This window comes from Mercenaria mercenaria, chromosome 5, assembly GCF_021730395.1.
Source record: "Mercenaria mercenaria strain notata chromosome 5, MADL_Memer_1, whole genome shotgun sequence".
In the NCBI taxonomy this organism is placed as follows: domain Eukaryota; kingdom Metazoa; phylum Mollusca; class Bivalvia; order Venerida; family Veneridae; genus Mercenaria; species Mercenaria mercenaria.
Window position 1 is genome coordinate 48013701 of NC_069365.1, and position 26926 is coordinate 48040626.

The window sequence follows — 26926 nt, forward strand, 5'->3', positions numbered from 1 at the left end:
AAAACAAAGAATAAACTTTTGTATGGGATAGAGGCTGTATTTTTCAAATGATCTTCATGAATGTCGGAATGATTACCTTGATGAAATATAGGCTCAGTTCGAAAATAGATTATCTGTGGTCAAAAACTAGGTCACTAGGTCAAATCAAAGAAAAACCTTGTGTATGCAATAGAGGCTGTATTTTTCAATTGATCTTCATGAAATTTTGTAAGAATAATTACCTTGATAAAATCTAGGTCCAGTTTGAATATGGATCATCTGAGGTCAAAACTAGGTCACTAGGTCAAATTATAGAAAAAACTAGTGTATGCGATAGAGACTGTATTTTTCAACTGATCTTCATGAAATTCGGTCAGAATGATTGCCTTGATGAAATATAGGTCGAGTTGAATATGGGTCATCTGGGGTAAAAAAGTAGGTCATTAGGTCAAATTAAAGAAAAACCTTGTGTATGCGATAGAGGCTGTATTTTTCAACTGATCTTCATAAATTTCGTTGAAATGATTGCCTTGATAAGTCTAGGTCGAGTATGGGTCATCTGGGGTAAAAAAGGGTCATCTGGGGTAAAAAACTAGGTCTCTAGGTCAAATCAAAGAAAGCCTTGTGTATGCGATAGAGGCTGTAGTTTTCAACTGATCTTCATGAAATTATTTCAGAATGATTGCCTTGATAAAGTCTAGGTCCAGTCTGAATATGGGTCATCTGAGGTATAAAAAATAGGTCAGTAGGTCAAATTAAAGAAAAATCTTGTGTATGCGATAGAAACTGTATTTTTCAATTGATCTTCAAGAAATTTGGTCAGAATGATTGCCTTGATAAAATCTAGGTTGAGTTTAAATATGGGTCATCTGAGGTCAAAAAGTAGGTCACTAGGTTAAATCAAAGAAAAACATTATGTATGCGATAGAGGCTTTATTTTTCAATTGATCTTCATGAACTTTTGTCGGAATGATTGCCTTGATAAAATCTAAGTCAGGTTCGAATATGGGTCATCTTGGGTCAAGAACTAGGTCACTAGGTCATATCTTAGAAAATACTTGTTTAAACTCAAGAGACCACAGTTTAAGTCCAATCTTAATGAAAATTGGCAAAAATATTTGTTTCCATGAAATCACTAGGTCAAACATGTTTACACTGCTATGGTGTGTTTCTCAGGTGAGTGGCCCTCTTGTTTACATTTCTGATAGACAATTGGCAGACTTTTAAATGAAAATGTCGTGAGACCTTTAAATGAAACTGAAAAGTTTCGGTACTTTGGCTAAACAGTAATCAAATGTAAAAGAAATTTAGACATTTTCCCGCATGTATTTTAAAAGACTTTAATGGGAACTGGTATACATTGGCATGACTTACTGTTATTCAATTTGTTCTGTAACTTATGAACATGGCGTTTAAGAGTAATGACTATTGTACCGTTAACCGGTTTAAATTTGGCCTTGACCGTCCCGAGAATGTGCCCATTTGTGTTCCAATATTTGATTATTCTGTCTTCTTTGCCTGTATGTTTCACATTTTCTATGTATTTCGTGTATACTTCAAACAAATATAGGGTTTGAATACAAGTGGGTTACGTCCTTTGAATGTGTTTTTGTTCTATGAAAAAGGCATTAAACCCTTTAAATGGAGCAAATTTGCGCGCGCCCGCGCGCGCGAGAGACAGAGAGAGAGAGAGAAAGAGAGAGACTATTTTATTTACGACGAATACATAAACATATAGATATGCAAAGGACACCCACATATTTACTTCTCTTTCATACTGTATTCTATGTGACTTTTATGTGTGTTCAGAGCCAACAATAAAAATCATTTACTATCTACAGAAAACAAGTTTGTTATCATTGTGATTAGATCGACATTATTTAATAATGTGTGAGGTGTGAATGTGCACGAACGATTTGTTTTCACAGACACAAATGTAATTTAGAATTTCATCAAAAACGTAAGCTTTATTTCCAAAAAGCACGCGTAGTGATCATTATAAGAAAATGTTCTACGTTATTTAAATAATTAGAAGTTTCCGCTTGACATTGCGATGGAATAATGTTTACGTAAAGCCAGTGTAAATAGAAATGAAAGCGCGAACAAAGTAAGAATGAAGGAAGTAAATTAGCATGTACATATTCTAAGTATCACACAAATGACCTTTTTTTTACAGAGAAGAATATCGTATTTATAGTGTTACTTGAATACGTGCGTGTTTTTCATAATAACACAACCAAATATATTGTGAAATAATATGCACTTGTTTGCCGGTTTCAAATGAACGCACAAGTAATTTCCAAAGGTGAATTATTTATTTCGCAGGTGTATATTATTTTAGAAATGATAACGTATATCTCAGAAAGGAATCAATAGACAAAACGTTTGGCGTACCCTAACCTGCTCATTGATAGGTAAAATCATTATATCTACGTAGCAGGTAGTTATAGACTTCACTGAAAATTACCCAATTGTTGCGACATGCAAACATTACTTGTATGTTTCAAGTTTAGACTATTAATTTTCTTGGTGGACACAATTTTGAAAAGCACTTACATGTTACGTTGAGATATGAGGAAATGTAACATAATACAGAACGTACAGAGAAAATGATCCACCAGTTGTACAAGAGTTTTTTATCAACATATAATGGTAATAACAATAATTTTATATCAGAATCCACATTGTTTTGTGTCAACATACGAAATTCGAATATGCTCAATACTTTTGCCAAAAAACATCAAGAGAAACGTCATTAAGAACCCGACAAAACAATAGCCTAAGGACAGAAGAAAAGTATCGAAGTAGTTCGGTTACAGTGGGCTTTAAGAACTACCAATTATGGAACCTGTCCCGTCAGGCAAAATCAAGAGGGAATGCGTAACGTCCGACCATAAAAGGGCTCAAACCAAATATGCTGTGTGCAATATTTCGAAATAAATTGCAACTACTGTCATTTTCTATGAGCGAGCAAAAAGGAAATGCAATGATAGAAAATTAATTATATTACGTAGTGTAAAAGCATTTATCAGTTTGCCTGATATTTGATATTTTGGCTGGTCAAAAAGCTATTCGCTTAAACAAATATTTAACTTCCCCCCTCCCCCACCCCCAACTTTGGCGGGATGGGTCACAGCATGACTTTTTGACAAAAGACATTTATATTTCATAACAGCTAGCTACATTTTTTTATTGTAACTACTTTAATATTAATGTTTTCGACTGAATTGTTATATATTACATTTTTTTTTAAAACTCGCAATGCTTCATGATTCTAATCGAAATTTCAGTGCATCATAGGTTGGAGCAGAATGTTTATCAAATCATATTTATGTGAATTGTAAGATTCATTATTAATCATAACCTTTTCGGACGTATTTTAACAATGACGTGTTGAGATGTCCTACAAAGTCAAATTATCGTACTTTGAAATGCATATTTACCGACTCAGTGAAAAATTTTTAGTAAGAATTAGGAAAATAATTCACCTGTCTCACACTTCCTCATGTGTCACTTAACTGGTTGTTAGTACGACATGAATGTCCAATGAAACGGCATCAGTGTTTATGGAGGCCGTACTATGCAAACATTAATCAATTCATGTGACCGAGAAATGTTCCAAAGGTGCAAAACACTGACTTCCGGTGCAAAACTAATCAGGAAAATGTAAATGTAAAAATGTAAAATTAACAAGTAGTATTTGTAAAATAGTATCAATCACAATTTATGAGTTTTGTAGCGCAACTTACTTCATTATATTATAGGGTTATGTTTACAAGTTAACGCGGCGGTCCTTCATTTTTTTTTAAAGATGCACTTCATTTTAAAAAAATTATTATAACATGTACCCATATGCCTTCTAATTTCAACAAAATATTATTATCGTTTTGACGCAAAATAATTTAAATAGGGTATCGTAAACAAACCATGTGTGATTAGTACTTACAATGTGAGTCCTAATATATAATTTGCAACTTCTAGTATGTTCAGGTGTATTGACAAAGTACACTACCCATTTGTATGATAACTAGCTTAATGTATTTCTCGACCACGTGATTGGGGTTTAAGAACCAAGTCAATCCTTATCTATCTAGAGCTATTGGTATAATCGTACATCATTCCTCTGGGGAAATCATGCAAACAACGGAAGGCATTGAGTTTGCGTGAGATAATTGGACTTTGAATTGACAACCAAATTAGTTGATAGGGGTAATATATTGCATGGTATATGAGCTGTAATTACATATACTTGAAGGCAATGAGAAATGGTGATGATTCGTAACTGATTTCACACAGTAAAGGTGATTAATTTTCGCCCAACCAAGCAGTACGAACAGAAATTACTGTTGAAATGATGTTTCTGTTGTTCGTTAGATTGCAGATGCTGCGTCTATACTTACAATATGTAAGATTCACAGTGGTTGAAAGGTAAGCACTAACGGCGATTGACAATGGTCTATAGTTTACATAGGTACAAAAAAAGCTTTGCTTAAAACAAAATAAAGAAAAAAAAATCAACAAAATGGGATAAAATGTCGACCTTTAAAGGCACTGACCTCAAAATTTCTCAAAGTCGTGTTAAGAAATATAGCAATAATTTTGTGATATAGAAATCACCTCGTTTTGTTGTTGGTAGATTGAAAGTCAGTGCATTTTAAAAGCTGCTGATATCTTTTTACGTGATATAAAATAGTCTTGTTTTCATTTGACTGCCAATACAAGGTCAGAGTACTTAATACTTTATATGTAGAAAATCTCGGGAGATAAATTTTGAATCTATAAAGCACACATAAAGTAAACAAGAAGACAGACGTTAGGCCTTTACACATGTTCCACATTATTGACATTTCTATAGAAATTGTACAGATCAACACATTGTCATTCATACTGCGCAAACCCCTATGGGACATGATCAATGTTTTATTCACTCACCTGGTATAAGAGAATGTTTGATGGACGGGAAATGGAATCATTGATGGCATTTGATACTGTTACCATGACGTTTTCACTCGGATTAGATCTGAAAATATAAAAGAAGCCGTATCTTTAGCATGTTTTCTGCTATTAAAATCTATGCAATTTTGAGATTTGATAGAAAACACAGTCATATCATCGCACTAAGTAAAAAGATACCATATATGGTTTATACTGACAAACATGTTCAGGCAGCAAGAACGTGGCATTGAAATCAACACTCCTAGACGTACATACTACGTCTGAAATGTGTCATAGTAACAAACACGTATGCTTACAAATATTCCTTCCAAGAAAACTGTATACTCAAATAATTTTGAAAAAGAGAAAGAAACCTTAAAAATAAACACCATGGTTAGCAGTCACAAATGTGTTTGTTCAAGTATGCACCAATGCTGCAAGGTATATGGAAAGTGTAGTTACAAAAGCAATCATTTGAATACTTTTTCTTTTTATATATAATACTAGTATGAAATAACACATAACAGTTAATATGATTGTAGCTTGCCATGCGTGAGGAACACAAGTTTACTTAATGTCCCCCTTGTTTTCATTTAAAAAGCAATACAGTCTGATGTAAGAGTATACAAATAAAAACGTATGCAAACGTCCATTCTTGCATATCCATAGAAAAGATCTGAATGTCTCCTAATTAACAATAGTTGCAGCAATAATGCATGAAATATGCGTTGTATAAGTTTACAACGCGTTAACTTACGTTAATGCTATTTTGTAAGAATTGTGAAATTTAGTGTGTTCTGTGCTTCCGACAAATATACCCTGACCTTTTTATTTTTGATACTGTCTCCAAATATTCCGCTCTTTGAAGAAGAAGAAATGCGAAAGCAGGATGTGTTAAAGTGAATTCCTATAGTTTTTTATGCGCATCTTTCTGCGCAGCCGACACTTTCTATGGAAAACTGAACCGAAGTCAACATTTGTTGAAACATGTGACAGACAATCTTAAATATGAGGAATCTTGAATGAAATAACATTTTTGATAAGTTTTATCAGTAATCAAATGTTGATACTGGTTTATGTTGTATTGACAAGTATCATGCCTGACAGGTATCTTGCTATTTTTGTGGTTGTGTTTTCACATCGCATTTTAGTACAAAGACAGTGTTGTTCATATAATGTAAGCTAATTGACTTAGTACTGATAAAACAATATCACCTTTCAGATTATTAAGTATTCAATTATAGAAAGCATTAAGAATTTTTAAAACCTTTTTTTTTAACTTCTAGGAGACATACATGTAATCAATTTTGCCAGGTTCGCGCCATTTTCCGCCTGAACAGGTGTTGTATTCTAGCGGTCTTAATATAAAATTTAGCCTGGTGACCCATACATTTTTCGCCATTTTTATGCTCACAATACAATTATCTATACACAAGAAAAACAGGAAAAAATTCTGTGAAAGGGCTTTTTCAAAATTAAAAAAAATATTCTTCGCTATGGGTATTTTTCATTGAAAAAAGTTCCAAAAAGTGAGTATGAAACAATATTTTTTTTTCATTTGTACCCATTATTGTAAGGATAGAGTCTTACAAATATGTCTATGATAGCAAATAAATATATAATAAATCAGTAAAAGAAAAAACCTTTTTGTGCTGTCTTGATGTATATTTTAGTTGGTATTTATAAAAAAAAAGCAGAAAATTATGAAAATTTTGAAAAATCACTTGCAGTTTCAGCAACAGTGGGTGTTTTCAAAACAATTTTTCACAAAAACAAGCCTGGTGACCCATTGTTTTTATTTGTTCATTGTTTTCAGCACAAATTTTCCTATCATATATGTGAATTTAAAAAAAAATCTATGAAAGGAAAAAACTATAGGAATTCTCTTTAAGCACAAAAAAAAAAACCCGTTTAACACGGCATTCACAAGTTTCTGTCTACTCATGTTTTGTTGAATGTTCTTGCAATTTACCAGTCTTTGTTTTTCATCGATATCTATTCCATGTTCTACGATCATTTCAAAAGTTTTATTATCGCAAAATCTTTATATTTCACGCCGTGAATTGAAATTATTTGATTGTATCATGTTCAACGTATGGAAAGACAAAATGATATTTCATTGTACGACAAGGTGTGTCAATTATTTCAACAAAACGTAAATCAGTCCTGTTTTACCAATCCCATATCAAGGACGATACAATTGTAACGCCTGAAATAAATAATACCAAAAACTCGCCTTTTTCATTATGAAATAACGACAGATACTTGATATGACAAACCCTATCGCACCTGCAAAATGTATTTGCATATTTACACAATTATTGGGCTTGGTGTATGTAGTTTTATCAGCAAACGGTTAATATTTTAAGTCGACCGTTCCAATTCTTGTTTGTCAAGATGTCATTAAATAATTGAAGAATAAACTAAGTGTTATATCTTAGAAGTGCTTAAAATAATTCCTATATGCTCAGTTCCATTGAAATGAATCTGGAAGACACAGATTTTTCCCATTTAATCATTTGGCATTTACCTCGATGATAACATATAATATTCATAATTCTGTTGGTGATCAATCTAGAGCACAAGAAAGAAACAAAAAAAAAATGCTAGTTGTCGGAGACAGGATGACATAAACACATCAATAAGTAGAAAGGTATTACAAGTTGATTTCTTAAAGTTTGGTTTAGTTTTTGTCTACATGCAATAGATTCCTTTCATGTGCAACCGTTTTCGTTAACTACAGTGAAGTTTTAAACTTTGCACAAATGAATAATTACATTTTATCTTCTCGAAAAGCATAATATACGTGCTTAAAATATACTTTAGAGTGAATGACAGACACTTCTTGCAGCACTATTCTCTTTTAAATTATCTGTGTAAGTTTTATCTCGAATATTCCGAGGTTTAATAATTGTCATTACATGATGTAAAATTTTAAATTAAACATTTCTTTTAAAGTTAGTTCACTGTTGAATTTCCTGGGATAATCAGCAATTGTATCTAGTGTTTTACAATTTTATGTCAACTACTTAATGAATATTGGGCTAAATCTTGCTCTAAAATGATCGTTTGCAGGCAATCCGCCATGTGTAATAGATGGTTTCCAGAACACCCTATGAAACGATACATTGTATGTTCTTTTCAAGCATAGATCGTAACCGAGCAGAAATATAGATGACCCTAATTGACTGAGATTTTTTAATGAGATGTTATAAAATGTGCCCCGTTGATCCTCTATCACCACTTTAAAAGGAACTTTATTACCAATGTACGATGTTGTAAATTCATAAACCAACACAGTTTTGTCAACTGAAGAAGCTTATTAAAGCGGAACATGTTTTGACAAAACCGTGTTGGTTTATGAATTTACAACATCATTATCAATGTACCAAATACAAGGCGACCTCTTACAGCCTGTTCATTGTACTGTTGATATGATGGTGAAACAATTTTTTGAAAAGAAATTTTTGAAGCTTTGAGACATACAAGAAGAGAAGTAACACACTCAGGGTGTGACTGAGATAGTGTATGGCAGGCAATGAAATAGGCAAAACACCTTACGCCCAATAGCACCCGTTTAAGGGAAACTCTATTATTAAAATGTGAACAGGTTACATAAACATGACAAAGGACGGTAACAATATAACAACTCTGAATCAAACAAGTGAATGAAGTATTGCCATGCAATACAAAGTTCCCTACTGGAATGCACCTAATTTTCTCTACTGCAGTATAACATAATGAACTGATATCTGTCAATGATATATAACAATATTGTATTATATATACAATATTTTATAACAAAACACTTTGATCAAAATCTGCATATATAAAAACCTACAGTTGTTTTCATATGGAATTTTTATAAACAAGTTACCATATAAGTTATATATAGTAACAACAAAGGGAAATAAATCCTAAAAAAATCTATATAATATAATTCCAAAAGAAATTCTTTACCAGGTAGAGATTTGTCAAAATACACCTAAACATTGGATGTAACACAGAAAAATTGTCTTGATTTTTCCCTATGACCAGTAATAAAAAAGTTACAAAATAATCTATTTATAGTAACAACAAAGGGAGTAATTCTAAAAACAAGGGTGCCTCATGGTGGTAAACATTTGTTACAAGTTACATCAAAATCTCTCCATGCATAAAGAAGAAATGCTCCAGATAAAGTCATTCTTGAATTTGACCTTTGACCTCTATGTGTGACCTTGACCTTAGACCTAGGGACCTGGTTCTTGCGCATGACAATTCATCTCATGGTGATGAACATTTGTGCCAAGTTATATCAAAATCCCTCCATGCACGAAGAAGAAAAAATTCTACCTACGTTTGATTTCCAACTGTGACCTTGACCTTTAAGCTAGGGTTCTGGGTTTGCGCATGACACGTCGTCACATCATGGGGAACATTTATGCTATGTAATATTAAATTCCCTTGATGGATGACAGAGTTCTGGACCGGACAGGAAAAAACACTATTGACCTTTGACCTCCAATTGTGACCTTGACCTTTGAGCGAGGGGTCCGGTTTTTGCACACGGCACGTCATCTCATCGTGGGAAACATTTGTGAATAGTAATATTAAAATCCCTTCATGGATGCTAGAGTAATGGACCGGACAGGAAAAAAGCCATGTTGACCTTAGACATCCAATTGTGACCTTGACCTTTATGAGTTATGGACCGGACACGAAACAGACACTGTTCATGCCATGTTAACATATGACTGCCAAGTGTGACCTTGACCTTTAAGCTAGGGGTCTGAAAGTTGTGCATGACACATTGTCTTATTATGAGGTACATTTGTGCCAAGTAATATTAAAATCCCTTTATGGATTGCAGAGTTATGGATCGGACAGGAAAAAAGCCCTGTTGAACTTTGACCTCTAATTGTGACCTTGACCTTTAAGCTAGGTGTCCGGGTTTTACGCAATATACGTCGTCTCATTATGGGGAACATTTGTGCCAAGTAATATTAAAACCTTTCATGGTTGACAGCGTTATGGACCGGACACGAAATTGCGGACGGACGGACGGACGAGCGCATTTTTATAGTCCTTGAAACTGGTTTTCAACCAGCAGGGGACTAGTTACGGGGCAAGTTTTAACAGTCACTTTTGAACTTGCAAATATAAACGTGCAACAAGATTCATAATGAATATGAAACAAGGGCATAAGAAATTGTCTAATTCGTATACCCATGCGGAATATACACTTATTAACCCTTAGCCTGCTGGCGGCAGATGATTCTGCCTTTGCGACCAGTGCAGACCAAGATCAGCCTGCACATCCGTGCAGTCTGATCATGGTCTGCACTGTTCGCTACTCAGTCTGTAAATTTTCAGTAAACACCCCTTCAAATGATAAATGGTACTGTCCAAATTGAAAGATGGACCAGTCCATTATAGAAATTTAGCAGGGTAAGGGTTAAAATAAGGATAATACGACAAACGACTGGTTCAGTTTCTTGGTTCTAGTTTTGTTTTCACATCTCTGATAGAAAAACACTTATCTCGTTTCAGACAAACCACAATTTTATTCTATTTTATACATGTGTCGCTTTACCCAAGCTGTCACCACGCTCTGATAGCTGACACCTGCAGCAACTGTTTTTCGTATCATCAATAAAATTTATATGGACGGCGATTTCTAAGATCAAAGCTGTCTCTGAACTGTTTGAGCACAACGGACTACTTATCATTCTGTGTTGATCAATTACGAAACAGACAGCTGATTCAAGGTAACGTAAAGTACAAATTAGAAATTAAAGCTGAATTACAATTAAATTTCACAGTTCGTTAGGACCGAAGACAGCTTTATCAACATTGTCGTAAAACAAACCCCAAATTTCAAATAGTGTGTGCAGTATTCGAGAATGTGCATCTTAACGAAACATGAAACAAAACAATATGATGTAATAAAGCTTTGCAAAGAAGAAATAATTTCAAATCCTTATTACCGATCTTACCTATTAGAAAGTTAGACTGCAACATTTTCGTTTTTGTCGTGTTGAACGATCTGTTTTTTTTTTCTAATTTGTTGAACCTGTGCACAATATCTCACTCTTAATTCTTACAAATCTCTAAAGTAATAAGACAGTGACAATAAAAGCTGATGCACACACGAGGAGCTTTGATTCCACACTGCAATGCGTCTTATGAATAATATGTCGTCATAGAAACTTATAATAACCTCGGTTCAAACTGCCTTACGTTCAAATAAAAATCTGATATTTTAATGCAAATGTAGTGAATGTACAAGTTCCAGTTAAACCACTGTCCACTACTTTTATGTCTTCTTCTTTCACACTCTATTTATCAAATATGTTAACAAAATAATTTTAATTGAAAGCGATTTTCAATTTGTTTTCATTTACGTTAAGAACAAACCTTACTTAACTTTTGTCACGCACTTCCAGACATTTGCTTAAAACAATATTCCATACTTCAATTCATATCTTGTTATCAGTATAGCAAGTCGACTTTTGGGAAAATGAATTCCTTTCACTTATTCGCGGATAATAACTGCTCCACATGTTGTTATTGATAGAAAGAGGAAATCAACATTTGGTGACCAACACACTGTTGAGTGTTCTCACATTTGCATCAAATATGAGTACAATGCACGAATAAAATCAGAGCCTTGTTAATGTACCAAAAGCATTGATTATAAGGTCGATTTCTCATCCAAAGCAATTAGACCGTGTACAATTGATTTAAGATAAAATGCTGAAGACATTGTCAATTAAGTTTAACATTAAGTGATGCTCTTCACTTACCAATCAAATGAAATTTACGAAATGAGAATATGGTTTGCCAACGGTAATAGGATTGCATCCTGTTGTAGTGAAATGTTAATACACTGTTTACATTGACACTGTGTTGCAATTCCTTTGTAGATACGCCAACATTGCTATACATTTGTGTAAATTATACCTTGGTTTGCGTTATCACCGTTTATTTCCATTCGAATAGAAACACAATTAAACAAGTTTTTTAAATTAAAAAATTCATTCTAATTTTACTATCAGTATTCATTGCTTTTTGTTACAATTACCAAAATTAACTGTTGTATTTCCATATCAAAATGGATGCACATATTTTATTTTCACAATGGTTTTACAGCGTATTACACTGTAACCTAAATATTTCATTCATATCTCATTCTCTGAAAGTTATATTAAATTTACAACAACTGAACTAAAGATAAGTTCCTAAACGACATCTGACTGGATATTGTATATTACTTTTATGATATTGAGATACTGAGATATCAACACATTTCAATTTACAGCGACATCATAGTATATCAATTTCATATCATATGATATCCATTCCTCTAGGTATTGCTAAACGGCCACGTCAAAATTTTACTTATTTGAATACATCGTTTAGACAAAAGCCAAATGTATGTTTGCGTACAATTCAGCGGTAAAAGAAATAATATTGATATCATTTTGTGTAACCAAATGAAACTATTATTTTTTTGGAAAAACACGGTATTCTTCATACTGCAATACTGTTTTTTTTGTTCAGAAGTGATGCACAAACACAAAAGTTACGTATCAACCCTTATCATGCTGGACACAACTGATTCTGCCTTTGCGACCAGCGTAGATCATGATCAGTCTGCACATCCGTACAGTATGATCAAGATCTGCACTGTTCACCATTTAGTCAGTATCTTTTTGGTAAGCACCCCTTTTAACAGTTAATGGTACTGTCCAAACTGAAAGATGGACAATTTCGTTATAAAAATTTAGCAGAGCAGGGGTTAAAGGAAGTTGTCGTCGTAATATGAACTACTACGAGTGGCTTAATTATACGTGCGATAACAAGACGTATTATTAATCAACTTTACAGGTTTTGCTTTCTAAAATCACAATTACAAAATCAGACTTGTTTTACCACCCTTCATTCTCAGAAAATATTCGTAATCTCTTTGAAATATTAGATAGCAGAGATAATGGTTATTTTTTACAATTTCATCATATAATTAGGGACAAATATGCAGTTACTGTTTCTCAAAATAACGTTACAAATAGAAAACGTAATACTATATAAGTATTTTGTTCTTATTAAACCTGACTTGCTCTTTTATCAGAAAATGCAACGATGAACGTAAGAAAGAACGGCGATCATAATATATATTCATGCATTCTACTCTCTTGACAAGGGGGTACTATATTGTCACAAACGGCGTAAAAAATCGCAGTTGGGGAGATTTTTTCCACATTTTCTACTAGTCATGATTCACAAATAGTGCACATTCACTAATGAAAGACACAAGTACTCAAAAAAGATAATATACTAAACTAAAATAACATCTACAACAATGTACAATCTACAAAAATCAATTCGTTAAAACTAAAATGAACTCGAGAGTAAAGCTACTAAATCAGAAACATGCAACTGTTATGCAATGTTCTTTATTATGATAGACATATATAAATGAAAACAAAGTAGTCGCCGACAAATAATGACAAAGGTTCCACTGATGGTGTTACACAACACAACGTTTAGACAATTCTACCAATACGCCCGCAACATGTCAACAAATTCCTTCTCGTATTTCCTCGATCAATGAAAACAGAAAGGGATATTAAAACCACACGATAACTTATAGGATGGATGCAACTGCGCAGAATATTGCCTTTTTCTAAAGTATTTGATAAGTATTGACTTTCTCAAATCTCCGAGTGCTATTTTCTTCTGTATAAGATATTTAGTTTATTACGCTGCATACCAAACTTTGTTATACAAACAGATATTGACTAAAACAAGATTTGCAGGCTCCTATTGATTAAATGTAGAAGATCTGGTCTTAACCATATTTAGGATGTTTTAACTTAACCGAAATACGTGCATACAGATGTATAACTATTGCTGAGGAACTGCAAAAGAGATATATTCTTTCTATACTCATCATGAAATATCAAAATGCTTTTCTTGCCATTGTAAAACAGTATTTATAATAAACAGCTCAGCTGTTTAATGTCCATGATTAAAATGTTACGATATTGATTGTAATGAAAGAAACGTTTATCATATGGTAAAGGAAGTAGTTTACAATATACGTTACTTCTGATAATAGATTACAGTATAGCCATTAAGCAAATGGACAAGACAATGGTAAAATATTTTGTCATGCTAAACTATTCCTGAAACTTAAGATAGATTTTCTGTTAGAAGAATGCATTCGAGCAAAATAATAGCAGACCTGTTTCGACTGAATCTGTTCAGAAGAGTCAATGGAAAATGCAAAATCCCTCACGCCACCTAGCAATGGTCAAAAGGTTAAAAGCGGAGATATTGAATGGACTCCATGGTCAAAAAGGACCAGAAAATATAAGAAACAAAAACTGAATACAGACTTATAGCCTCTTCCCGGACGAATTGATCGCCACCCAAATTCAGTCGTTTACAAATATATTTTACATGGAAAATCGTTAACTCATTTGGATGATACTTTTAAAGTCAACATAAAACTCGCAAAAGCAAACAAAATGACCATGATATATGCGGATTCTTACAGACAAGATGACAGAACAAATTAATAAGTATTAACTTATTAGTTTTCTACTTCTATGTTAGTTTTCCTTTATACATGTCGCAAATGATACATTTATTGTAGTTGTGCTGTTAACATGCGCGGAATTGTAATAAACCCGCAATAGAACACTTATAGAAATATTAAAATACTTAGGCGTTGCAATACATTATCGTTAAAATTCAATGTGTATAGCCAATACTTTTTGTCCAATGAACTGAAAGTGTCGTATAAATTTATGCTTCTGTCGATTTCTACCAAACTATCGAACTGTTGTGATTTTTCATCCAGTGAACGTTTAAACAGTAGTATTCCAAGGTTTGATTGTCAAGTAAACTGAAGATGCAACAACTAATTTTATGCTTTTCTGGGATTAATAGTTTAAATAAATCAAATAAGATCTTTTAAGCAAGAGCATTATTTAGTCTTCGCAATCTGGAAGTATTCATTATCTAACGCACGCAAGTACTGTGTTAGAACAAGCAATAATCTCCTTTGAAATCTTAAGTGAAGGCTTTGTTTGATGACACAATATCTAGCAGATTAAATCAAATTATTTCAATTCATTTTTTTTCTCAGTAACATGCACATATTTCCAAGGGGTACTCTAGTCTTAAATACGAGATCAGTTGTTATTGATATCTACATATGTTCTTGTTTCAAACAATGTACATTCATGATATAGAACATGTATAAGTAGCGGGCGTGGTGCAAAAAATTTAGGATAATGTAAACATTAACGATATATCACAGACAGAAGAGAAACAAGATGGTAACAACCATCTCAAAACATGATCATTTACTCACAATTTTTCATAAATGTTTAATACAATTAAACTGATTTCCATTTAAAGAAAATAAGGGTAAACCATACTGATAAGTCTATTCAATTTTATGTCATCAGCATATTTGTTTTGCGATATAATCCATTCGGCAGAATTAAAAGTATTCTTCATTTTTAGTCTGTATGGCCTGTATATCACGTTTCTTCTTCCAGACAAATCACGAGCGTCTCAAGCACTGCTCACAAGCTTTCACCACGTTTGCAAATAAAGCACACACAGATGTCAGACAGATAAATTTGTTATATGATTAACGAAATATTCGCCTATGCTTGGATAGATCAAAGGTGTCTCTCAACTGTGGGAAAACTGTCAACGAACTATTCTGTAAACGTTATTTTTGTTTCAGAACGGCGATTAAGCAATTTAAAAAGTACTAAAAGTAAGGTGATGTGCATGGTAGAGTCGGAACAAATGTCCAAAAAGAGGCCTTACTCAAATCAATGTAAAATTATTGGTTTACATTTTCCATCCCTGGTATCATAGTACATGTTAAATGTTCACAACCTTGATCAGGACTGAAGAAATAATATTTAGAACGAAAATGTCAATTTGCATAAACTCAGATAGAAAACAGAAAACAAACAACTTGGGAGTTTTTGCAATATTGATTTTGTTAACAGATGTTATATATCATACTCCATTAAAATAGAGACTCTATTACTAAGTAATCTTATTCTGCACTGTCTCTTTATCTCAGTTTACATTAAATACTAGTACATTGATTACTCAATGCAAAGTAAAATAGAAAAAGTGGAAACTCCACAGGTCGCTTAACACGACAAAAACGAAAATGTTGCAGGCTCGGTTTAATTGAGCCTGTTCATGGACGGTAGTGAAAATGCATGCTACCGTCCACGCCAGCTCGATCATCGATAAATCATGATCGAAATTGGATATACACATGTATATCACTAAATAAATGTGAAAATTTCAAATTTTGTGCGATGAAATAATATCAGTTTTTATACTAATAGTGTTCATTAATTTTAACTTGTTTCATTATACATTTTTTTTTATCATTCTGATGAGTTTAGGAATACAGTTAAACTTGTCTTTATCTTAGCGGATACCTTTATTACACAGCCGCTTGGCTTAAGCAGTCAATTAGCTAACTTTTCGAACTGCCCTTTCGTTAAAGTTTCAACTTGTATGTCATTAAGCACCTGTCTTAAGCAGTCAGATCGTAATGTTCTCTCTTGTATGGCTGTTAAATATAGGTTTATCTGTTCTTTAAACCTTTGGGGTAATAGTGACACACGTTTAGCTTTATAGCTTCATTTGTAACAAGTTATCAATGATATGTAAATAAATGCGACAAAAGCTGGTAGCACTGATGAAACTAAATAACACTATGTAAGGCGACATCACATAATTTGTAATACAAATATAAAGCGCGTAATGCACGCATTAAAATAATCGGGAATAGCAAAAGCAACCGTCGGTACATTACAGCTAGTTACATTTAGTCTTATATTTACATTGTAACTGACAGATATGCAAATAGAAACATCTCAGCTGAATATCTTGTAGATGTACCTTTATATAGCTGTATTGTTGTTTTTCTTCTCTTACTGTTTAACTGTATATTATTGATTCCAGATGTTTAGAAGTTGATGACTTTTTCAATTAGGAAAAACCTCTAAGTGACACACTTAATCAATTCGGTCAAAGTGCCCATAACTTATCTCTGTGAGAGTAATGTATGTCAACAGTATTGGAATACGTTAATATTATATAAACATTTATGTATTAAGTTCATTTTAAAAGTGCATTTAAAAAAGATTATGAACGGTTCGTCAGAAGGTCATCAAAACATATGTACTCTTTAAACATTAGCACTTTTCAATTACAATATGACTCGGGTGATAAGCTAGTTTTCGACCAGAGAAGAAAACGTTTTATAATTTCGCTGCAGTTCAAATGCTTTATTTCTGATATCTAAAAATATAAAGACAAGATCTTTGTTGCATATTATAGACATTGAATAATTAGATAATTTAAAAGCAGAATGGATGAAACGGTTGGTTAATGAGTGTACGGTTTACGGTTCCTAGTGTCAACACTCATTCTTTTAGCTATTCTCAAAGCCTTATACTTACAGTGTAAATACATTTACTCTCTTGCCAAGTTGGTATTACATTTGTCAAATATCACGTTAGAATCTCGATGGGAGAAAATTTGATTTTTTGAAGAAATTTTCACTTAGTTAGCCACGATTCACAAATAGTGCACGAAATAGATAATCTACTAAGCTGAAGTAACTTCTACAATAATCTACAGTGGCTAAAACTAAATCAGATTGAGCTAAATTATACTAAAGAATGTAGCTAATTGTTTAATAACGAGCTGCTGTCATGCAAAATCCATTATTATAATTATATTTTATAATTTATAATTATAAAAGTCATAATAAACGAAGACAAAGCAGCCGTCGATAAATAATGACAAAGGTTTCATCAATGCTGTTAGACAGCCTTTATATAATACTACTGATACTCCCGCATAAACAAAATCATTCTCGTAATTCCTCGATCAAAGAAAACAGAAAGGAAAATAAAAGCCATACGATATCTTGTAGGATGGTTGCATCTGCGCAAAAGTATTTTTTTATAATGTATTTGAAGAGTATTTCTTCGTGCTATTTTCTCCTGTTTAAGATATTTATTTCGCTGTAATTAAACTGGTTTGGCCTTCTGTAAATAAAACCTAATAGAACAACAAGTTATTCACTAAATACGATTTTCAAGCATCTATTGACTGAGTGCAGAAGTTCAGGTCCTAAACGGATAAATAGGTGAATAAAATGTGCGGATGTTTTGAAGCACTACATCGCAGATGTATTCCCTTTTATTGTATACCTATATAAATTCTGTCAAATATACAGCCTGTGTTTCACAAGGTAATATAAACAGACAAATAAAAAAATCCATATTGTACCTTTTGTATTGTATGTTGTCGGAATACTTTGATTTAATATGCATGACCTTTCTATTTTAACATCAACAAACATTAAAGATTTCGTTCGATAAACATATAATAAAAGGGTCATACAACAGTAGCTAGATTTTGGGATTTAGTTTTCGGCGCCCGTGGATGTTGCAAGGACACTTGCGCGTCTCGTGAGATCCGATCTGGCAAAATCCACTCGAGCTGAATACAGCATCCCAGATCGAGCCACTAATACAAAAACCCTATTCAATTTGGAGTATTGAATAGTAAATACCCGTCACAACATAATCAACTACCTCATCTTTTCGCATGAACTTCGTGAAAATTAAAAAACAAAACAAAACCAAAAAACAACAACAAAGAAACGCAACGATATATTGAAAATAATAAAGCAAATTTGTACCATAAGATTATGTGCGTGAAATTAGCCAGAGCATCCAGAGTAGCCAGAGTAGCCAGAGTTCAGCCAGAGTTCGGCCAGAGTTCAGCCAGAGTAGCCAGAGTTTAGCCAGAGTAGCCAGAGCAGTCAAAACTCTGGTTACTCTGGCTAGCCAGAGTAGCCGGAGTTCAGCCAGAGTTTAGCCAGAGTAGCCAGAGAAGTCAAAACTCTGGTTACTCTGGCTAGCCAGAGTAACCAGAGTAGCCAGAGTTTAGCCAGAGAAGTCATAACTCTGGTTACTCTGGCTGGCCAGAGTAGCCAGAGTTCAGCCAGAGTTCAGCCATAACTCTGGTTACTCTGGCTGGCCAGAGTAGCCAGAGTTCAGCCAGAGTAGCCAGAACTCTAGTTACTCTGGCTGGCCAGAGTAGCCAGAGTTCAGCAAGAAAAGCCAGAGTTTGTAGGATGTTAAAATGTTATGGCTACTCTGGTCAGCCATAGTATCCAGAATAGCCCGAGTCGCCTGGATTTTTATTTGCTTTGGTTAGTCTGGCCAGAGTATCCAGAATAGCCCGAGTCGCCTGGCTGAACTCTGGCTACTCTGTTAGAAACAGCCAGAGTGACTAGAGCAAATGATATCCTGGGGACTCGGGCTACTGTTGCTACTTTGGCTGAACAGAGTAACCAGAACATGTTAAAAATCTAGAAACTCTGCCTACTCTGGTTGAATTATGGCTACTCTGGCCAGCATGAGTAACCAGAGTTCTGGATACTGGATGAACTCTGGCTACTCTTGCTTAACTCTGGCTACTCTGGCCAGCCAGAGTAACTAACCAGAGTCCTGGCTACTCCTAGCCAGAGTAACCAGAATTATGGCTACTCTGACTGAACTCTGACTACTCTGGCCAGCCAGAGTAACCTGAGTTATGACTTCTCTGGCTGAACTTTGGCTACTCTGGCCAGCCAGAGTAACCAGAGTTATGACTTCTCTGGCTGAACTCTGGCTGAACTCTGGCTACTCTGGCCAGCCAGAGTAACCAGAGTTTTGACTTCTCTGGCTGAACTCTGGCTACTCTGGCTAGCCAGAGTAACCAGAGTTTTGACATTTCTCGCTACTCTGGCTAAACTCTGGCCGAACTCTGGCCGAACTCTGGCTGAACTCTGGCTACTCTGGCTACTCTGGCTGCTCTGGCTAATTTCACGCACATCATAAGATTACGAAATTTGTTTACAATGAACGTGATACGTGCAACAGTAGATTAAGGTTGTGTCATTTAGCAAATAAGTACAATGGTAAATATAGGTTATGCTAAACTATTCCAGAAAATTAAACAGATGTTCCTTTAGAAGCATATAGTAGCAGACATAGTTTGACTCAGTCTGATCATGAGAAAAAAAGGAAAGTGTAACACACTCATGCTACTATGAAACTGTTCAAGGCGAAATTTTATTTAAAAACTACATTTGTATTGCATGAACTCTATCCGAAGACCAGAGAAATGGAACAGCACTACAACAAGACTTGTAACCTCTTCCCGGGCGAATTTATCGCAACCTAAATCCAGTCATTAACAAACTATATCTCACATGGAAAGTCGTTAACATATCTAGATAATACTTTTGAAGTCAACATAAAACGTACAAAAACAAACAAAATGATTACGATAAATGCGGATTCTTACGGACGACATGACAGAACAAATTAATTAGTATAAACTTGTTAGTTTTCTATTTCTGTGTTAGTTTCCTTCATGCATGTCATATATGATATATGTATTGTAGCTGTGTTGTTAACATGCACAGCTGTTGTAACAAGCCCATGAGAGAAAACTTGTATGAGTTCTTCTCATTTTGAAGCGTCGAGATACATGGACGTTGCAATGCGGTTACTTCGATATGCAAATTTTAACCAATTCAATGCCAAAACTATTTTTGTCTCTAGGATTATATGAAAGTGTCGTATAAAGCGCATGTCTCATTAAATAACAACTGAAGCTCTCTTTAAAAAAAGACCTTGGATGCATCATTAAAGTAACACACATTTATTTTCAACTAGTGTATATGATCTATTGATATTTATAAAAATATACACATGTTCTCGTTTCAAAAATATAAATACATAATATGTACAACATATGATCATGCAGCTTAAAATGTAACAATGCCTATATGATAAAGTTAACTTTTGCTATATATATCACAAATAGTGAGAAACAAGATAACAACAACTATCAGATAATTACCCTTTAAAACATGGCGAAACCTCATATTCTGTAATATGATGATACAGACAACAAATTATATATATCCATTTACAAGTTCTGTCCTAAATAACAGACAATTCATTTTTTTTCTATCACAATTCTTCATAACTGATTAACAAATGTAGTCTATGCTATTCTGGCATCAGACCAATTTGTGTTGCGATATGATCCTTTAGGCAGATTTAAATGTACTCCTCGCTTTTAGTCTTTATATCTCTGATAATAGAATACCAGACAAATCACGATCGTCACCATTGTTCGCAATCTCTCAACGCACGTATACACCTAGCATAAACAAATGCCAGACAACTTTTCATTGTATGATAAAAACGAAATATGTTCCTTAGCTTGCTGAGACCAAAACTGTCTTGTCAACTGTGGGAAGACAGTCAACGAGGTATTATGTAAACGTTAACTTTGTTCTTTATAGGGAGGGCAATTAAGAACATAGAGCTACTAAAAGCAAAGTAATGTGCAAGATAGAATTGAAAGAAGTATGAAAAATGAAGCACAGTTCGTCTCTAAAAGATATGAATGACAACCAACAAGAGGAAGTACTCGTATTAACAAAAATCAAAGCAGACATTTCGGCATTAGCTTAAAGAAAAGTAACTAACACAATGAAATTTTACATGTCAAGCATAATATAAGATTAATTCAAATCTGCTTGACAGTGTGCATGTATTGGCCTTTAGGTCACGTAGTTTTACGACAACCACTGTGTGTGCTTGAGGCCCTGTATGATTAATCTTACTTCTAAAATTGTTCTAATATTTACATTGTAACAAAGTGATACGCAAATAAAAAACATATAAGCCGAGTGTCTTGTAGATGAGTCTTTATATTGATTTAGTGTCGAGTTTTATCTATTACTGTTTAACTGTAATATTATTGATTCCAGATTTTTATAAGTTAATGACTTTGTCAATTAGGAAAACTACTAAGTGACACTCTTACATTCAGCAATCAGATCAAAGTTTGGATAATAAACTTGTGAAAGTATCAAAGAAACATGTCTCTGTGACAGTTATGTATACCAACAGAATCGGAATACATTAATATTATATATAAAATTGATTTAAATAGTTCATCTCATTAGTCCATTAGATACGATGTAACAGAGTATCAATATACAATGATAAAGATGTTGAGCTAGATTTCGAAAAGAGAAGAAAATGTCAAAATGTTTATCACATTCAATGAGGTGGTGCAGAATAAAATTATGTCATATGGATGAACACGTTTGTTGCTGATTGCACGGTATAAAAAGTAAACTCTCATTCTTTTAGAGAAAGCCTAATATTTACAGTGCAAATGCATTTACAAAAATGAAGCTATATACTTCTGACTCATTCCAAATGTTGTTACTCTTTTGGCCCTTTTTGTGTTTCAAGAGTTTTCAAGAAGCAACAACGCTTAATTCCCTATGGTTATTTACATTGCGGTTCTAATGCATATTCATTCACAACCTAATAAAAGAACGACGTTAGTCAACATTTTTTTTTATCAAATATACATATACTATTCTGTTAATAGCATTAATGGACATGCACATTTTACTACTTACAAAAATATGCTCTAAGCATAAACAGCCTTTGATAGTATACTAATATTAACTGAAATTATTTCATCATTTGCCTACTAAGGAATTACAATTACAAACGACTGAAATTGCCCTACAACATGTTATTATATCTTCTTTAAACTCGAAAATCACTAAAACTACACGTACCTCAAATCACGTAACTATCTAGAGAAACTGAAGTTATCGTTCACTGACCAACTCAAAAATTACATAAAAAGGTCAACTGACAACTGTCTCTTCCAAAGTGGGAAAAAAATTGTTTGCGACAAAGACAGTTCTATTAATTACCTCCAAATAATGCTACGTTCTGTTAGGTTTAGTAAACGTGATTTAGAAGATTCATACATGAAGGAAATTCCTAGAAACCAAAGTATTCGTATTTCATTCGTCCTATGACGGTTTCTCAACATATTCTTAATGCAGTTTAAATTTAGGATATGCGTATTGTTTAACATAACATTAAATATCAGGATTGTCTCCAGCAATGATGTAGGGAGGGCCTCCGTGGCCAAGTGGTTAAGGTCGCTGACTCAGAACCATTTGCCCCTCACCGATGTTGGTTCACTTGGCGTGTAGAATTCTTCTTGTCAGGAAACCATCTAGCTGACTTTAGGGAAGTCGGTGGTTCTACCCAGGTGCCCGCCCGTGACAAAATAATGCACAGAGGAGCACCTGGGGGTCTTCTTCCACCATTAAAAGCTTTGAAGTTACATATGACCTGTAATCGTGTTGGTGCGACGTTAAACCCAACAAAAACAAACAAAAAGAAATGAAAGCATAATATTAGAATATTAAGAAGTTTTAACTAGTATGTGTTACACGGCACTTGCTTTAATTTAACTGGAATCTAGGAAATGCCTGGAAGGTTCTACATGATAATTCAACCATCATATATAAATGATGGTGACACTATCTCAGACAGTCGAGCGAAATTTATTAAGATTGAGCCGGGGATTAAATATTATATATATTATAAGTAACATCCAGACAATTAATACTTGCAACTCTATCAATAACATAACCTTTTTTTCAGTTCTTAGACAAATGAAACATCAGACAAAACAAACAAAATGACAAGCCTCTCAACTTGACAAATCTGCACTAAACATAAGACGGCCTAAAGCGTAAAACGGAACATGTTTCTCGACAAGTTACGTTTAGATAAAGGAAGAAACCACGATATCATATCAGTTTATTAATTATTATAGTCTATAGCAATTACTTTCATCAATATCAAGCAGAGAAATGTCGCAAAATAGAACAAGGCCACAGTATAAGTCTTAACTGTTCATAAACTGTTATACACTAAAAATAAAATAAGTACTTCTTGGCTCTAAGTCATTGGAGAAGTTTTTAACCTTTATTCCACAAAAATGCAATATAAAGTATATATCCAAGTAATTATATATTTGTTGCTTTATATTAGTATAATAAAAACACAATTCTGATTAAAGATGTACATGTACTACTTAAATGACTAAAACCGTTGCTTTCATCAACACTAAACAGAACATATGAAAATGATTTGTTTTCAGTCGTTATTATTTTTCTTATCTGTACTGTTTAATATTATAAGTAAAGGAACACCAAAATCATAATTAAGATACATTTATCTACCCGTTGAATGAACTTTATTATCAGTCAATGACAGTTCTTACCGAAAATCTCTGAAAAATAAGTACAGTTCGTAAATATTGATAATACGGTACGTATGACAGTATCTAAATACAACATTATCAAATTCAGTTGCCATTGAACTGCACTATAAACGAGAGCATATTTTACATTGCAAATCGAGAAAGCATAAATCACATATAGCGCAACACTCTAAAAGGCCTCTAGCACCGGCTTAAGCGGAAATCTATAGTAAGACTGAATTTATTCCTAGATCCCAAAGGATAAAAAGATAAAAAAATGCAAAAGTAAGTATGTCTGTACTATTATTTTTCATATTAGGCTTCAAAGCCAGAAACTAAAAAGTTAATCACGTATTCTCAACTTTTGGCAAGCTATAGAAAATGCATATAAAATGTATTAATAGTTCTGACAAATAATACAAACTTAAAAGACAAACAATTGTTTAATCTCCGTTCCCGAAATGCCTCCTTTTCTGAAAAGCATTAGCAATGATACTTTTATAATCAATATTGGACAGGAGAACGTTTCTATTTACGACATCCTGACAAAACTCGGTCAAAAAATAAATCTGTCACATCTGCTTCTTCTTCTAGTGTGTTGCGCCTTATGTGATTTATGCTTTCTCGATTTGCAACGTAAATGCTCTAAATTAATGTAATCTCATCGTCTATTCATATCGCTATGCACTGACCATCCGAAATATAGAAATTCGAGCTGTTTAAAGTTACGTGGTAGTTCGCAATTCCTCATAAAAATCCAGAAAATGAAACGTAGCTGGCTGTGTATGTATGCATACACTATAGACCACTGTCTTAATGACTTTAACGACACAAATCTAGGACTTGACTTTGGAAATCGTTTTCCATCACATGCATCACTGATTCAAAATAATTGTATGGGTGCCTTTGTGAATAAGTTAGGCTTAAGTGATACAATAATAGTCTACATCTTCGTACAAATCTCTCGCCATAGGGAGTTTAAAGATAATATTGTAATCTTAATCTAAAATAGCCACCGGTTTCTTTTTGCAACGCCGGTATTTGGCAAATTCAGCCCATATTTATACGAGCGTTACAAAAATGAAAATTGCCTTAAGTTGTTACATTAACCCACCTGTTTTAAAGTTAGTATGTTTTGATATGATATCATTACCAGTTTTTTGTAAATCAGTACGAGAAAATTACATTTGCCATGGCAAAAACCGGTTTTGCCATGGCAAATCGGTCTTTTGCCATGGCAAGATTCATTATTTTGCCATGGCATTTTTTTTTTCAATTTTCATAATTAGTAACAAAAATGAAAAAGAATGGAAATAATTGATTTGTTTCGTATGTTATAAATACAATAATTTAAAACCAAACTAAAATTCTATCTGACTGCAAACATTAAACAATGTATTTCTATTAATAAAATTTGAACAAAATACAATTTTATCAAGGTTAACATCAACTATAGAATTTGACCAATAAGGGGCAAAGAAGTCATTTAATATTTGTTTCCTAATTTTAAAGCTTAAATTATATTTTGTATATGAAACTAGAACTGACAGCATAATAAACCCAAGTGAATAGATATCTACGAACTCAGCAGGCACGGATAATGATTAAAAATTAATTAGTTAATTTCATTCAAAGAACCTAGTCTACGACAAGACCGATAATTTAATTTAAAGAAAATAAATTTAAACCTTTTTTTTCAATTTTCCCAACGCCCGCAAATGTCGAAACATGTGCTTAATTTATTGATTCATCAAATTGTGTCTGCGAATCAAAACGTTATAACGTATGTACAACAATACAGTTGAATGTGTTACATTTACTAGTAAGATCTGATAACGTACCTATCTTTTATTGTGTGGGTGTGACGTTAAACCCAACAGGCATAAAATAACTGATGACGTATGAACCCGTCGAATTCTATATACGAGATTACCCAACATCATTTAAAGGCAGGCCTACCAATGAATTAGTGAAGATTTTCATTCTGTTTAAAGTAAAAAAAAAAAAAAATAAAACATCAGAAAAAGTTGCTTTGACCGCAAATATTTATGAAAATGGCAGACATATAAGCTTAACAATTTTGTGACTATTTGTATTTTACGTCTCTTTGTGCAAGTGAAGCTTCCGAGGTTTTCTATTATTCAAGCTCTGCAACGGAAAGGTAGAATCATGCACCTTATCAAATTCATATATATTGCATGTAATCAAAATCGAATACTGAAATCTTCTTCTAAAATGTCATTCCCACATGCATGGAAAAAGTAAATAGGAACTGTTTTTGAACTGCTGGATGCATTTAATTAATCAGGTCATTTTGAATTCTGATTCATGAAGTTATGTTTAAAACGTAATAGAATGAATTACTGTTCTTTATTAAAAACATAATTTCCAAAACAGAAGATATTTACGATCGTATTCCACTTCAAGGTCTCTGTTTGCCATGTACCGGAGTAACCGACAGTAATGAACCAAAATAATATACTCTAGAATGGAACACCACTTAAACTGTATATTTTGCAAAGCGAAACCTATAAATAAATTGTATGTTAACTTACCGCCTCCTACAAACGAAAAACCTTAACTCGTCTCGCGTTTAACATTTACGATCGTAGACAAAATTAGCCTTACAGCAAGCTGTAAAGGGCAAAACGTCTAAACAGAAAATAAAGACAGGGATAATGCTTAATAACTGACAACATAACAGTTCAACTAATGCGTCTAGTACATGTTCGCATGATGTGGTCTTGGTCCTGTTGTTAATTTATATGCACATGAAATGTTCCATGTAAGAGAAATC

At 33.4% G+C, this 26926-nt stretch overlaps 1 protein-coding gene across 2 annotated transcripts in view; it reads right to left on the reverse strand.

The window, feature by feature from the left end:
* The window catches only part of LOC123557126 (uncharacterized), a 120941-nt gene that overhangs the window by 41175 nt on the left and 52840 nt on the right, over nt 1-26926 (reverse strand). For both annotated transcript variants that reach the window (XM_045348398.2, XM_045348399.2), the window contains exon 2: nt 4912-4999. The gene's annotated coding sequence lies outside the window, so the exon portion shown is untranslated. The remainder of the gene's footprint in view (nt 1-4911; nt 5000-26926) is intronic.